The sequence below is a fragment of the Arachis duranensis genome, chromosome 7 (assembly GCF_000817695.3).
Source record: "Arachis duranensis cultivar V14167 chromosome 7, aradu.V14167.gnm2.J7QH, whole genome shotgun sequence".
In the NCBI taxonomy this organism is placed as follows: Eukaryota; Viridiplantae; Streptophyta; class Magnoliopsida; order Fabales; family Fabaceae; genus Arachis; species Arachis duranensis.
The window spans coordinates 45,037,632-45,053,505 of NC_029778.3; positions in this window are offsets into that span (position 1 = coordinate 45,037,632).

Consider the following 15,874-nt stretch of genomic DNA (forward strand, 5'->3'; position numbering starts at 1 on the left):
AGTTAGTTACATTTGTAGAGAGAGAAACTCCAATTTCTCTCTAGGATTCATCTTCATTTTCTCAATTCTCAACCATTCCTTGGTGAGATCTATTACAACACTTAATTTACTTTGTTCATGTTGTAGATCCTCTTCTCTAATCTCATTAGTGTTTGTAATTGTTCAATTCTCATAGATCTTAGGTTTAACTTTGTTGTTTTGGATTGTATTAATTCATTGAAGATCTCATTTTCATTGTTGTTCATTGTTGATTCTTATTGATTTCTTGTGTTGCATTACTTTGACTCTAAATTTCCTCTCAATTTTACTATGTCTTTCATTCTCGCTCTCCAAGTGTTTGAGAAAATGCCAACTTTAGATATGGAGTAGTATCCCCTCACTTGGCCTAGTAGTTGAGTCATTGGAGACACTTGAATAATGGATGTCAATTGTTGATTAAGAATTGAGAATTGCTAATTGACTTGGAGTGCACTAAAGCTAGACTTCCCTAGGGTAAGACTAGGACTTGTGACTCAAGTTAGTTACTTTTACTTGACTTTCCTCTATAATTAGGGGTTGACTAAGTGAAGCAACACTCCCTTGTTATCACAATTGAAGGAAACTATAGTGATGGAACTTCCAATGTTCAACCTTGGCCAAGGCTTTTAATATTGATTGATTGTTGTTTTCTTTTATTAGCACTTTTATGCCACACTCTTCAAGCCACAAAAGACCACTTAACCAATAACATGCATCCTTGTAGCATTCCTAGGGAAGAACGACTCGGGACTAATACTCTCGGTTATAGATTGTAGAATTACTTTGATGATGGATTTTGCGTCGGTTTAGACTATACTACGATTGATTACTTGATAATTTCTATACCGGCAAAAATCCAATCGTCAGGCATCTAGGCCAGTTTCACTGACCTTTTCTTTACTGTTTTAGGGTAGTTTCATGCATTTTCTTAGCAAATAAGGCAAGTTTTGGATGAAATTTCATTTACACCTTGATTCAAGCAACTATTGTGAATTTTACATGATTTTATGAGGATTATGCAAGGATTGTATTGCAAATTGATGATGCATAATCTCATGACTTGGGCTAGAGCTTTGATGCACTTTATTTGCTTGATTTCAGGACAAATGAAGCTAGGAAGAACCACGTTAGTAGCCACGTTAATCTAATTAACGTGACCACTAACGTGGAATGGGAATGAGCTTGCAACGTTAATGAGAAAGGTGGTCGCCAATAACGCCTGTGAAGCCATCATAAGCCCACGTTAATTGCCACGTTAACTACATTAACGTGGTAGTTAACGTAGAGGAAAAAGAAGCTCCAGCGTCATTGGTAAAAGTGAACACCACTAACGCTCCAAAATTGGCAATAGGCCACGTTAAGAGTCACGTTAACTTAGTTAACATGAACTCTAACGTGGAAGGGATGACAATGCCAACGTTAGTGACACTCACCTTTGTCACTAACGTTGGATTAAGCCAACATTGCCTACGTTAGTGGTCACGTTAAGACCACTAACGTGAAAGTTAATGTGGAGCTAAGCATCATGAGCCAACGTTAGTGACACTCACCTTTGTCACTAACGTTGGAGATGGCATTCACTACCACGTTAGTAGCCACGTTAACCTAGTTAACGTGAACTCTAACGTGGGAAAGAGGGGGCGTTTGGAGCGTTAGTGACAAAGGTAAGTGTCACTAATGCTCTCGAAGCTTAGGCATGCCCACGTTAAGAGCCACGTTAACCTAGTTAACGTGAACTCTAACGTGAGGACAAGGGGCACAATGCAACGTTATTGAAAAAGGTGATTCTAAAAAATGCTTGCGAAGGATCATGAGGCAACGTTAGTCGTCACGTTAGTGCCACTAACATTGAAGTTAACATGGACTATTTTGGGGTTGGACGTTAGTGAAAAAGGTGATTTCCACTAACGTTCTCGAACCCACATTTTCACTTAACGTTAACATCACTAACGTCCATGCCTAACTCACACTTTTCTGCAAGCTGAGCCCACTAAAGATTGTAACTACTTCCACTCAAGATCTAAGGCCTACATCCAAGACTTAAAGAACTCACTAGAAGATCAAGAAGAGTAGTATATATAGGAGTAGTTTTGAACTATAGAGAAGCTTGGCACTTTGGAGAACTACCCTCTATATATTTACTTTTCTGCATTTTCTAGCTAAGCATGTATTCTTTTCTGCCATTTTCCATTTCCAGAGCTATGAACAACTAAACCCCTTTCATTGGGTTAGGGAGCTCTGTTGTAATTTGATGGATCAATTATATTTTTCATTCTTCTTCTTCCTTCTCTTTTGATTTACTAGAAAGCTTTTGATCTTAATTCAATTGGTTAGTTGTCTTGGAAAAGAAACTCTCCATAATTGGATCTCCTCTAAGCCTTGGAAAAGGGATGAGGAGATCATGATAAAAATGCTTTCTCATGTTGGACCAAATTGNAATCCTCCCAACACTTTGATTTGGAAATACATGTGGTATAATCAGTGACCATACTTTATCTCTTCCCATGAGCAATTAAATAAAAGAATTGGGCAATTGTTCAAGCTTAGAGAGATTGGGTTGCCAAGGAATTGGAATCCAATCACTTAAGATTGCCAAGGAGATCAATAGATGCTTTGATTGAGGAAGAGATGAAAATGAATTTGATCCAGAGAATACAACATCTCCTAAGCCCAATGAATTCCCCATCTCTGATCTTACCCATTCTCTTTACTTTCTGCCATTTATTTCCATATTCATCTCCCCCAATCTCCATTTAAGATTCTGCACTTTATTTTCTACCATTTACTTTCTCACCATTTAATTTTCCTGCAATATCAATCACCTTCTGTTTAGCTCAACTAGCATAATCTTCCAACTAAAATTGCTTGACCAATCAATCCCTGTGGGATTCGACTTCACTCTATTGTGAGTTTTTACTTGACGACAATTTGGTATACTTGTCAAAGGGAAATTTGTTGAGAGATAAGTTTACGTGCATCAAACATCAAGGATGGCATCCATTGGAGATTGGGGTGGATAGAAGGGCTCACTGTCTTGGAGAAAGGGTTCATAATAGGAAGGTGGTTCTTCTTGGTAAGGGTATGGTGGTGTATATTGAGGTGGTTCTTGGGAGTAATAATCTTGGAATTGTGGTTCCATGTATGGCTCATATGGTTCAAAAAGAGGTTGGTATGGTGGGTAAGGATCATGGTCATATGGAGGTGTTTGGTGAAAATAGGCTTGTGAGTATGGTTGAGGTTCGTGTTGAAGGTATGACTCATAGGCATATGGGGTGGTTCTTGAAAGTCACAAGGAGATTCACCATAGCCGTTGGATTGGTATGCATCATAGAATGGCTCTTCTTCATAGTGCATTGGTGGAGGTTGTTGCCATGAAGATTGATCATATGCATATGGCTCCTCCCACCTTTGGTTATCCCATCCTTGATACACATCCTCATTGAAGCTCTCATTTCCTACAACATAATTAGAACTAAACTCGTAGCCAAAGTGAGAATTCATGATAGCAACGAAAAATGAAAACAAAAATCAAATAAAGAATAAGAAAATTAAATCCTAAAACTAGTAAAAACTAACAAAGAAGCAAAAGGCAAACATATTCACAATATCCACATATATACAATAACCAATAATGCAACATCATTGCAACTCCCCAGCAACGGCGCCATTTTGATGAGAGAACTTTTGTTGATATAGAATTTTCCTCAATTGAATGAATTCTCGTTGCAAGTATAGTTCTACACCAACAATCCTCTCAATCAAAAATTTGGTTTTGTCACAAGTACAAACCCCAATAAGAATTAACCGGAGTATTTGGACTCCAGGTCATCTCACGAGGAATTGCAACGAAGTGTATGATTATTGGCTATGAGGGGACAAGGGGGTTTTGATTTGATGTTGAGGGAAATAAATTAAATGGGCAAGAAAAGTAAATCAAGTAAGCAATTAAAGAAAGCAAGCAATAAAGAGAGACATTCATGGCAAGGGTTGAGATCATAGGCTTTCTATCCTAGTCATGCATTGATTAATTCATCTTATTTAGTCAACTCCAACAAACGGAAGAAGGTATCATGTCATCTTCACATAGGGAGAATGTCAAACAAGACTAATTAATCATGTCACAAATATAAACAAGAATTTATCTCATTACGTCATCTCCAACATTGGAAGAAGGTATCATATTATCTTCCATGAGAGAAAGTCTAATAAGACTAGCTAATCTAAATCCAAAAGTCCAAATCAACTTACTAATTAAATTAGCAAAAGATTAGCGTCAATGGAAACAATATTAGCTAACAACTCTAGATCACCAACATGAGTTGGGTTTTTTATGACTCAAGATTGCCTAATTACTCTTTCAAAGCCAAGAATGCTCAAAATCTACTCTAAAGCCCAACCAAGCATTTTGTCAAACACTTGGTGGGTACAAATGGAAAGCTTGGTAAAAATGCAAGAATAATAAATCTAATAACTACAAATTGCAAGAAAAGTAAATTCACCACTCAAATCAACAATAAAAGAACAACAAACATTAAATTGCATTAAAAGTAAACAAGATCCAACATGATTGTTCATAAACATAAAAGAGACATAAATGTAAAATTGACAAGAGAACTAAGAAGAATAGAGTAGTAGAAGCAAGAATTCATAGAAGAATTAAGATGAAAACATGAAATTGAACCTAGATCTAAGAGAGATTAACCTACCCTAAATTAATTCTAGAGAGAAGAGAGAGCTTCTCTCTCTAGAAACTAACCTACATGATGATAAGCTACAAACAATTGCTCCCCCTTGCTTGGACTTCAATTCTGCATGAAATACACTTAGAAACAAGCTGGATTTGGGCCTGGGCGGCTCAGAAATTGCCTCCAGTGATTTGCCTTTAAGTGAGTCACGTGCGAATATCGGCGCGTGCGCGCGCTTTACGCTAGCGCGTCGATTTACAAATTCTTCATCTACGCGGACGCGGCATGTGCGCGTGCGCGTCTATAGGCAAGACCAGTTTTGCGCGTGCGCGCCCGCGCCCTTGATGCATTCCCAATTCTTTGTTTCTTCATGTACTCTCCTCTTTGTATGCTTTTTTACTCAGTTCTTCCATCCGATACTTGCCTTGTGAACCTGAAATCACTCAACAAACACATCAAGGCATCGAATGGAATTAAGGTGAATTAAAATCACTAATTTAAGGCCTAAAAAGCATGTTTTCACATTTAAGCAAAATCCAAGGGAGAATTATAAAACTATGCTATTTTATTAAATAAATGTGGGAAAAGGTGATAAAATCCCCCAAAATAAGCACAAGATAAACCACAAAATCGGGGTTTATCACTTATCTCATTGTAAGTACCTGATGAGTGGATATTTTAAACCCTTTTTGGTACTATTTTCTTAGTGTTTTTAGTAGTATTTTGTTGAGTTTTATTATGTTTTAGTAGGTTTTAGTGAAAAATTCATATTTTGGATGCTACTTTGAGTTTTTATGTTTTTCTAATAATTTTAGGTTATTTTTGGGTGAATTTGACAAGTTTTGGCAAAGTCTGATTCAGAGGAAAAGAAAGGATAGCAGATGTTGTCAAATCCTGACCTTCATGCATTCAAACGAGTATTTCTGGACCTACAGAGATCCAACTGAGCGCTCTCAATGGCATTGGAAAGCTAACTTCTAGGGCTTTCCACCAATATATATTGGTCTACACTTTTCTTTGGAGACGATTGCCCAAAATGGGCGTTGAACGCCCAACTTGCCCTCTTTCTAGCGTTCAACGCCCAAGAAGTATCAAGGCCAGCGTTGAACGCCCAAAACTGGCATTCAATGCCACCAAGGGAGCACAAGGCAGCGCATTTACCCCCTAGTGGGCATTCAACGCCCACTCACTCAAATTGGACGCCAAGCTCAACCCAAACACTCACAGGCCCCAAAGTGGATTTTAGCACTTCTTAGCTTATTTTATTTTTCTTTTGTAATTTTTAATTAAAAACAATATCTTTTAGGTTTAGTCTTAGAGTTTTTATTATAAATAAGGGACTTCCTTCCTCCTTAGGATTATGCCTCTTAGGAGGGGAAATGCACAGACACACTACTTCTGTTTTCTCTATAAAGTATGAGCAACTGAACCTCCTAGGTTAAGCATAGGAGCTCTGCTCATTCCTATGGATTAATATCATTACTTTTCTACTTTAATACATGTTTGATTCCATTCTATGATGTATTGTCGTTCTTCATCTTTATGAATTTGGGGTGGAACGAGAGTATAACCCCTTATTCTATATGAGTTCTATACGAGTCCTGACCCGGATAGTGTTGAGCTACAGCTTGAGAGTATATCACAGGTTCCAACAAGTTATTTGGGCTAATTGGGATATGTGATATGAAATCTCGTTAGTCATGGGTAATTGAGGTCCCTGTGGCATTAAGGCTAGAATACTGAACATCATTCTCTGCTCCGGAAGATCCGACCTTGTCTGTGACGTTTTGAGTAGGATCATCAGAGATTGAATTGTGTGGGCTTCACCATCGTCCAGATTGACTGACCAGTTCTGGCGTTTGGTTTGGATAAGTGGAGATTAATAACCACTACCCCTGACTTAATCACTTACAGTCTTGCCGTTGAATGAATCACTCTGTTAAAGTAGTTAATAAGAAGTATTAATCCGGAAGAACAAGCATCTCCAAGGCCTTAACTGAGTTCTTACTATTATTTCTTCGTCAATTCTTTATTGCTTTCGTTATTATTTTGTTTATGCGCCTACAACAACAACAATCAACTTTCTATTCGCTTGACTAGGATCTGTAGGATAACCACAACTTGTTCAATCCAACAATCCTCGTGGGATCGACCCTTACTCACCTGAGGAATTACTTGGACGACCCGATGCACTTGTCGGTTCAGTTGTGTGAGTTTTAATTTCGCACACCAGTAACCTTTAATTTCCTCTTTAATTTCACTACTCTTGCTATATTTTCCGCTTGTTCAAGTTACTTTGTTAATATATGCAATTTTAATTTCTTGAGGTTTTGGTTGATGAATTTTGTCTTTTATGATTTGTATTTGCTTGATTGCATGTTTATTGTTGATATTGTGAATATTTTGGTTATAGTTTTCATTTTCCTTAGCAATTTCTTATATCTTGGTTTTTATGCCCACCAAGTATTTGTGAAAAAGCCGCTTGGTAATTTTTTGAGTAGATTTTCACCCCTTGGCTTAGAAAATGAGTTCCTAGGATACTGGAGTCATAATGTCCAACATTTAGTGGTAATTTTTGGTAGTTAGTTGGACCTTGTTTCCATTGACACTAGCTTTTTACTAAGAAATTAGTAAGTAAGCTAGGACTTATGGATTAAGGTCAATTATGCTTGTTTGACTTGCTCCTCGATGTTAGGGGTTGACGAAGTGAGATTGACTCATCATAGTTGTCATAGTTGTGGTTATGACAATGATAGGATTCCTTAATTCTCATTCCCAAGTCAAGGCTCTTTTATGTATTTATAGCATTTTCACTAGTTTTGACCTTATTTCCATTTTCATTGCATTGATTTTCTTTTTTGATCAATTTCTTAGTTCTGTTATCTTTTGGTTTTTTAATATTTCGTTCCTTGTTCAAAACCCCCCCCTTTGAATTCACAACCAAGAATGTGCACACCTTAATTGCATTGTCCGAGGGAGACGACTCGGGATCTAAAACTCTCGATTATTTGATTTTAATTATGACAATTCTTTATTTTAAACGTTGATGAGAGGATCCATTACCGGTTTGGACTATACTTGCATTGAAAGAAATTTTTGAAATTCTGAATCGGTAAAATCCTCTCTTATCAGGCTCCATAGTGATGTCGTCAATCTCCTTGTCAAAATCGTCCTTGAAATTTTTAGCAGCTTTATAAGCTTTAGCCTACTGTTGGTGTCTTCTAACAGTCCTTTCAATCTCAGGATCAAAATTGAGAAGAGGTTCCTTGTCCCTATTCCTATTGATAAACAAAAAGAAAACAAGAAAAAGTGAGAATTTCTACGTCAGAGTGAAGAGGATTCCCAATGAAGTAAACAGATAAAAGAAATAAAATTAACTAATTAAATAAAATAGATGTGTGCGAAAATTAAAAGAAAAATTTAAAGAAAAAGTACCTAAAAATCGAAATCAAGAAATTTAAATGAAGAAAACATCTAATCTAGGTAATCAAACAAGGACTAGTTGTCAATCACAGTTAATCCCCGGCAATGGCGCCAAAAACTTGATACGGATCTTGAATACCATAAACTAACCGGCAAGTGCACTAGGTCGTACCAAGTAATAACTCAGGTGAGTGAGTGTCGATCCCATGAGGATTAATGGACTAAGCAACAATAGTTGAGTGATTAGGCTAGTTAGACAAGTTGAAATGAGTATTTTGAATTCCAAATAGAATAAAATAGTAAATTAGTGAGTTCAAGAAAGCAAATAATGAATGATTGGTGAAAATAATGTGAGAGAATATTTAAGGCTTTGGAGATGTTTAAATTTTTGGATTAAAAATTCTTATCAACTACTTTAATCATGCAAATATTCAATTCATGGAAAACCTTAAGTGATTAAACCCTAATTCCTTAGTAATTTAATCTCGTCTAACCCAATCAACTACCAATTCCTTAGTCACTTAATTTAAATTATAAGGTTAAGTCCAATTCTAGTTCATGAGCCACACAAACCCTAAGTACCCAAAGATGAGGTGATTATATCTCTTGTGTCGCATTAAATCCAGATAATTAGGGAGTTGTGAGGAATTGATTTCAAACTGTAATTCTAATGATATAAATTTTCCAAGATTCAACAAAAATTCAAATAGAAAAAGAGTTATCTTCCAATATACTCTAATTCCTAGGATAAAGAACAAAATCAATCCTTGACTTTAAAGCAATGCATTGATTAAGAGTAGAATGACAATAGTATTAATCCATTAAAGTAGACAGAGCTCCTAACCTTAACAATAGAGGTTTAGTTGCTCATGGCTCAGAGAAAACCTAGAGTTGTAAAAAGTGTAAAAGTGTGGAATGAGGAAGAAAAGAGAAGCCAGCCCGAAAAGCCGAATCTTTTCTCCTTTTATATCTGATTCTAATTGATAAAAAATTAAAATTCTAAAACTTAATAATATCTTTTCTTAATTCAAAAATTAATTTAAAAACCAAAGAAGCTTTATGTGGATTGTTGATGCACATGTGGTCCCATTTGAAAATGTGGACCTGGCGCTAAACACCAAGTAGTGCCGTTTAGTGCCACCAAGGCAGAATACAATTTTAAATTTTTGAGGCACCTGGCGCTAAACGTTGGGTAGTGGCATTTAGTGCCTTTGCCGGGTAGTAGCGTTTAGCACCATCTTCACATAATCATTGCACAAACTACGAGGCCCTCGGGGCTAAACACCAAGTCGTAGCATTTACCGCCATCTTCACAGAATGCTGGTACGATTTTTTAGGCTTGCGCCATTAAACGACGTGTAGTGGCGTTTAGTGCCAACTTGACAGCAACCATTTTTTCCCTTTTTCTTCTGCACGAACTCTGTTAAACTTGTCCGAATTTTACTTGTAATCAACAAAATAGCAATACATCTTAAAGTAGCACTTATGACAGTTTAAAACACAAAAATCTCAACCAATCCACATCAAATTTACTAAGAAAAGATAGAAAAGATGCTCACGCATCATTGATTGGTGCAAATCATGGATATCGAATGCCATGAGGCACAACTCATGGCGCTTAGCGTCCTTCTAGTACCCAGCACCTTTGAAACGCAAAATTTTATCACAGAACACAGGCGCCTAATGCCCAACACCTAGCACCCAGCGCCCAAGGTTTTGAACAATAGGGCGTCTAGCGCCCAGGTGAATTGCATGGGTGGACACCCATTGCCCAAAGTGTTCTAGAAAGTAAGCGCCCAGCACCCACATTATTCTGGGTGCCCATCTTATTCTTTGAGTTGGGCGGCCAACACCCATTATGCATCATAGGGAGGGCGCCTGGCGCACACAATATTTTACAACTGGGAGGGTGCCTAGCGCCTAGTGTTTTCAGCCAACAACATACGTCAAAATATCACGTAAACATTTAGTTTCAAACATCAAACAATCAACTATTAATCAATCATCAGAAACACAATCAACTAATAATTAATTTACCAAACATTACCCCTTCATTTTAGCTTATAAAAATCGATTTTCTCTTGATAATTCCTAGCTCGCTTTCTTATGCATCCGCATTATTAGTAGTTTTTTTCTGCATTATTTTCATATTTTGATGGAACTAATTACAATTTCTTCATATAAACTGATTGTTTTAAGTATCATTTACTACATAATAGGTTTTCTAAGTGTTTTTCAAGTAAATATAGGATAAAAAAGGAAACAAAGGATATTCAAATAGCAAACAATTAGAGTAGCATGCAAAGCCCTGCACGTATCGTTCAAAGCCATGCAAGCAAAGTGGCGTGTAACGCCACTTCTATGGGCATGCAATGTCCCTCCATGAAAGCAAGCTTGGCGTGTAATGCCATGCAGTGGCGTGTAACACCCCTCAAGACAACTAGCATTGGCGTGTAACGCCAATCACGATGTGCAATGCCCTTTCAAGAAGACAAGCTTGGTGTGTAACGCCATGCAGTGGCATGTAACGCCCCTCATGGAAGCTTCAAGTGGCATGCAACACAAGGATAGGCGTGTAACGCCTTAGAGGAAGATTGGGAGTGGCATGCAACGCCACCTATGACGTGTCACGCCATCAACACCTGGGAGCAATACAAGGCTTGGCATGCAACGCCACTAAGTGTGTGCCACGCCTTGAAATCCATGAAGCCCCTGGAAGCTAATAAGACATGGCATGTAATGCCATTAAATGGGTATTGTAGGACATTGAAGGTGGCGGCAACACCACCAAGGACGTGCAACGCCCCTACTGTTACAAAGGAATAGTGTGTAATGCCATTAAGGGCATGTAACGCTCAAACTCAATTCCAAGCCCACATTACACGCCACTAAGCCCAAGTGCCATGCCAACAAGTATCTCAACAAGGCCCACTATCAGACTTGTAATTCCACTTTTAGAAGATTCTATTAGAATTTTATTTGAATTTGATTTGATTCAGTTTTAGTATTAGGATTTGAATTATTGTTAGTAGTCATCTTATTCTTATAAAAATAAGATTTCGTTTTTAAATTTGAATTTCAAGTAACCCTAGGATATAAATAAGTGAAGAATATTCACAGAGGAACATCTTAGTTCCGATGCATAGTTTTTTTTCATCTGTGTTTTCAATTCTCCATGAATCACTAACTCCTTTGTCAAACGGTTAAGAGCTCTGTTAATGTTTTCTATGAATTATTAATCAAAGTTTTATTTTATTTTGAGGTATTGCATTGATCTATTTCATGATTGAGGTTTTCATTCTTGATTCTTTAAATGATTAATGGTATTGGAAGATATACTAATCCTATTTTGAATATGGAAAATTTAATATTTGAATTATAGCTTGAATACTGTTTTACATGAATTTTTTATTTGACTAGGAATAGTGCTTCAAAGAGTGTATGACCCCACATAATTTTCAATCACTCTAGTTTTGAATAAGTGGCATATAATTTAGATTAGAACAACTTTTGAAAATTATGTTTTCTTACAAGTTTCAATCGCCTAGGACTAGCTTGAATATGTGATATATAATTTAACCTAAGAACTACTTTTGAATCTTATTTGAAATCAAATCAGAATTGTGCTAAACCTCTTAAATTAATCGGTTGGCCAAGAAATTGGCGGTTGATTAATTGAAGATAAACCGAGGAACCAAGAAATTGGGATTCAGTCATTTATGATTTGTTATGAAAATATCATTGCATGCATCAAAATAGATGAACAAGGTTTAATCTTCCTGAAACTAAACATCTCTGAAACCCTTGACACTCTCCATCATTGTTTTCTCTCCTATTCAAGTTCACGTTCACTGCTCTTAGCATTCAACATTCAAGCACTTTTAAGTTTTAGCAAAGATACAACTCCTCATTAATCCAGGTTTATTTTGTCTAATTAGAAATTTAACTCGATATTTGTATGCTCAATTCTTTAATCCTCGTGGGAACAATATCCACTCACCATGGTATTATTTGAACGATCTAGTGCACTTGCCGGTATCCATAAGCTTTAATTTTTTTCTCATCAAATTTTTGGTGCCATTACCAGGGATTAACTGAGATTGACAACATATGTTGGGTTGAATCTCTAAATTAGATCATGTTTTAGTTTTGTTTTTACTCTTTCATTTTATTATTCTGTTTCATTCTTTCAGTTTTCTTTTTATCATACGTACCTTTGATTTATTTCTTTGTGTATGCAAGGGAGTGATAATCCTGAACCTTTTTAGTACGATTCTAAGATTGAACTAACTCTAATCCGATTAAGAAAGAAAGCAATAGCTAAAAAAGAAGAAGAAAAGAAGATGGACAAAGGATAAAATGGCGTTAAACGCCAGAAACAAGTTACAAACTGGCGTTTAACTCCAATGAAGACCTCTACACGTGAAAGCTTCAATGCTCAGCCCAAGCACACACCAAGTGGGCCTAGAAGTGGATTTCTGCATCATTTACTTGTTTATGTAACCCTAGTAACTAGTTTAGTATAAATAGAACTTTTTACTATTGTATTAAGGATCTTTGGACGAGCTTTTGGAACATCTTTGATCATTGTTAGTCCTTAGACATTGGGGGCTGGCCTCACGGCCATGCCTACCTTATTTTCACTTATGTATTTTTAACGGTAGAGTTTTTACACACCATAGATTAAGGTGTGGAGCTCTGCTATTCCTCGACTATTAATGCAAAGTACTATTGTTCTTCTATTCAATTCATGCTTATTCTTATTCTAAGATATTCATTCGCACACAAGAACATGATGAATGTGATGATTATGTGACACTCATCACCATTCCCACTTATGAACGCGTGATTGACAACCACTTCCGTTCTACATGAAAACAAGCTTGAATGTATATCTCTTAGGTTTCTAATCAATGATTCACATCGACTCCCCTCTGATAATGAGGCATCTGAATCTGAGATCAGAGTCTTCGTGGTATAGGCTAGAATCCATTAGCAGCATTCTTGATATCCGAAAAGTCTAAACCTTGTATGTGGTATTCCGAGTAGGATCTGGGATGGGATGACTATGATGAGTTTCAAACTCGCGACTGTAGGGCGTGGTGACAGATGCAAAAGGATAGTAAATCCTATTCCTACACAATCGAGAACCAATAGTTGATTAGCCATACGATATCTGTGCATGGTATTTTTCATCCGAGACGAGAAATCTGACAGTTGATTAGCCATACAGAAACCGTAGAGGGCCATTTTCACTAAGAGGATGGGAAGTAGCCATTGACAACGGTGACACCCAACATACAGCTTGTCATGGAAAGGAGTATGAAGGATTGGATGAAGGCAGTAGGAAAGTAGAGATTCAGAAGGAATAAGGCATCTCCATACGTTTATCTGAAATTTCCACCAATGAATTGCATAAGTATCTCTATCTTTATTTTATGCTTATTTATCTTTTAAATTATCAAAACTCCATAACCATTTGAATCCGCCTGATTGAGATTTACAAGATGACCATAGCTTGCTTCAAGCCGTCAATCTCCGTGGGATCGACCCTTACTCACGTAAGGTTTATTACTTGGACAACCCAGTGCACTTGCTGGTTAGTTGTGCGAAGTTGTGAAAAAGAGTTTAGATTACAATTGTGCGTACCAAGTTGTTGGCGCCATTGAGATCACAATTTCATGCACCAAGCATATGCAAGTCTCAGCCATGAGAACACAAGTCACAACATGTAATGTGTGTGGAAGAGCTCATAAGGATGAAGATTGTGAACTATTCAAGGATGACCAACCTTCTACTAAACAAGTGAACTATATGGGAAACTTTCCAAGGAACCCACAAAATGGCCCATTCTCAAAGACATACAACCCAGGTTGTAGGAACCATCCAAACTTTGGGTGGGAGAATCAAGGACAGAGGAATTTCAATACTCCATCCTAACAATCAGCACCTTTGACATAGCCACAAAATCCTCAAAAGCCTTCTTCGCTTGAGCTCATCTTGAACAACTTGACTAAGTCAACTGCAGAATTTGTTCAACAAACTCAAGACTTCATGCGGGAGACAAGAGCCAACTTTAAAAATCAAGAAGCTTCTATAAGAAACTTGGAGGTACAAGTGGCTCAAATTTCTAAGCAATTGACAAAGAAACCCACAAACTCCTTCTCAAGTGACACAATACCAAATCTAGAGAGGAGTACAATGCCATTAATCTGAGAAGTAGAATGGTGATTGGAAAGGAAGCCATAATAAGGAAAGAAGATGAGGAACCCTCAGAGGAGGAGAAGAGGCCAGTAGAAGATGTGCATTCACCACCACCCCAAATCCTAAAGGAAGATGCAAAGGAGAAAGCATACACTCCCAAAATTCCATTCCTACAAAGGTTGAAAAAGGAGAATAAAAAATAACAATATTCCAAGTTATGAAGTTTTCTTCAACCTTTCTCTCTTGTTCTTCTCTTTCCAAGTTACATATAAAGAAAAGAAGAAAAGCAGGAAGTGGCTCTCAAGTCATGTATGAAGAGAGAAAAAACAACCAGGAGGTAGCTGAAATCAACATGACCCAAAGTCCAAAGGTGATTGGTCAGCCGGTTTAATTAATATAATATATTAAGGAGATAATTACTAAAGCTAGAAATATTATATCACTAATAATTATACTCCTTATGAGCTATTAGTATAAATGATACTAGTAACGTGATTATCTTGAAAATAAAAGATATGATGATATATTAGCATAACTAAGTTCATCGGAGAGTGCCAGTAGTTTTTAGGTGCGGTCATTATATTATTAGTTTTATTCTCTCAAGATTCGAGTCTGGCTCATCAAAACGACTCTAACCGCAAAAATCAGAATTTTAAAATTCCTAGCCGAAGCGGCTCGAAAATGAAATTTTTGCTAGTTAGTAACTGATGACGTAGTGAGGTGCAGGTGTTAACTAGGATTTTCGAAAAATTATGTTATGCCAAAAACTAGGCCCTTACAGGGATCGTTCTGCGAGTTGGCACTCCAACTCATGCATTCAATGTCTTATCTCCTGCTTGGCATGGATGTAATCTTCCTAAGTCTCATGAAAGGTTGACCTCCAACATTCTGGCTATCTTGGTGGCCGTATCCTTGGGGCTTTGATTTTGACATCCCTTTCATTGGGATCTGGAGTTACTTCGGTCTCTTCTCCATCATGCTCATGCTGGATCTCCTTGAGAGGAGTTTCTGTGTGAACAGTAGATTGGATTCTCACGTCCTTATCAACCATGATTCCAACTTCGTAGGATCCCCACAAACGGCGTCAAATGTCTGTCCAAGTGTTGAAGTCACGAACTAGGTAGATTTGGAGATCCTGAGTGACGCTAAAATCAGGATGGGAATGCAACCTATAAAGATACTCTGATGCTTATGTAAATAGTATTTCAGATGATACAGTGAAGAGTTCGTTACCTGCTGAGTTTCCCTATTTTCTTTTATTACATCTCTCTTATGTAACCTTTTCTAGACAAGATCAGAGCATTCATAATCATGGTTAAATGAGAATACTACGTTACTAATTAACGGGTATATCATTAAGACTAATAAAGTCATAATCTCACAAAACTATCAAAATATGGCATTAAAATAGATATTAAAGACAGTAAAAGGGAATAAAGGGAAAGGGAATTCAACAGGTAAACTCTAACAAACACTAACTCCTGTGAACACTAATGATTTAAGTATTGGAATGTCTTGCAAATAGTCCTCCTGCCCTGATTCTA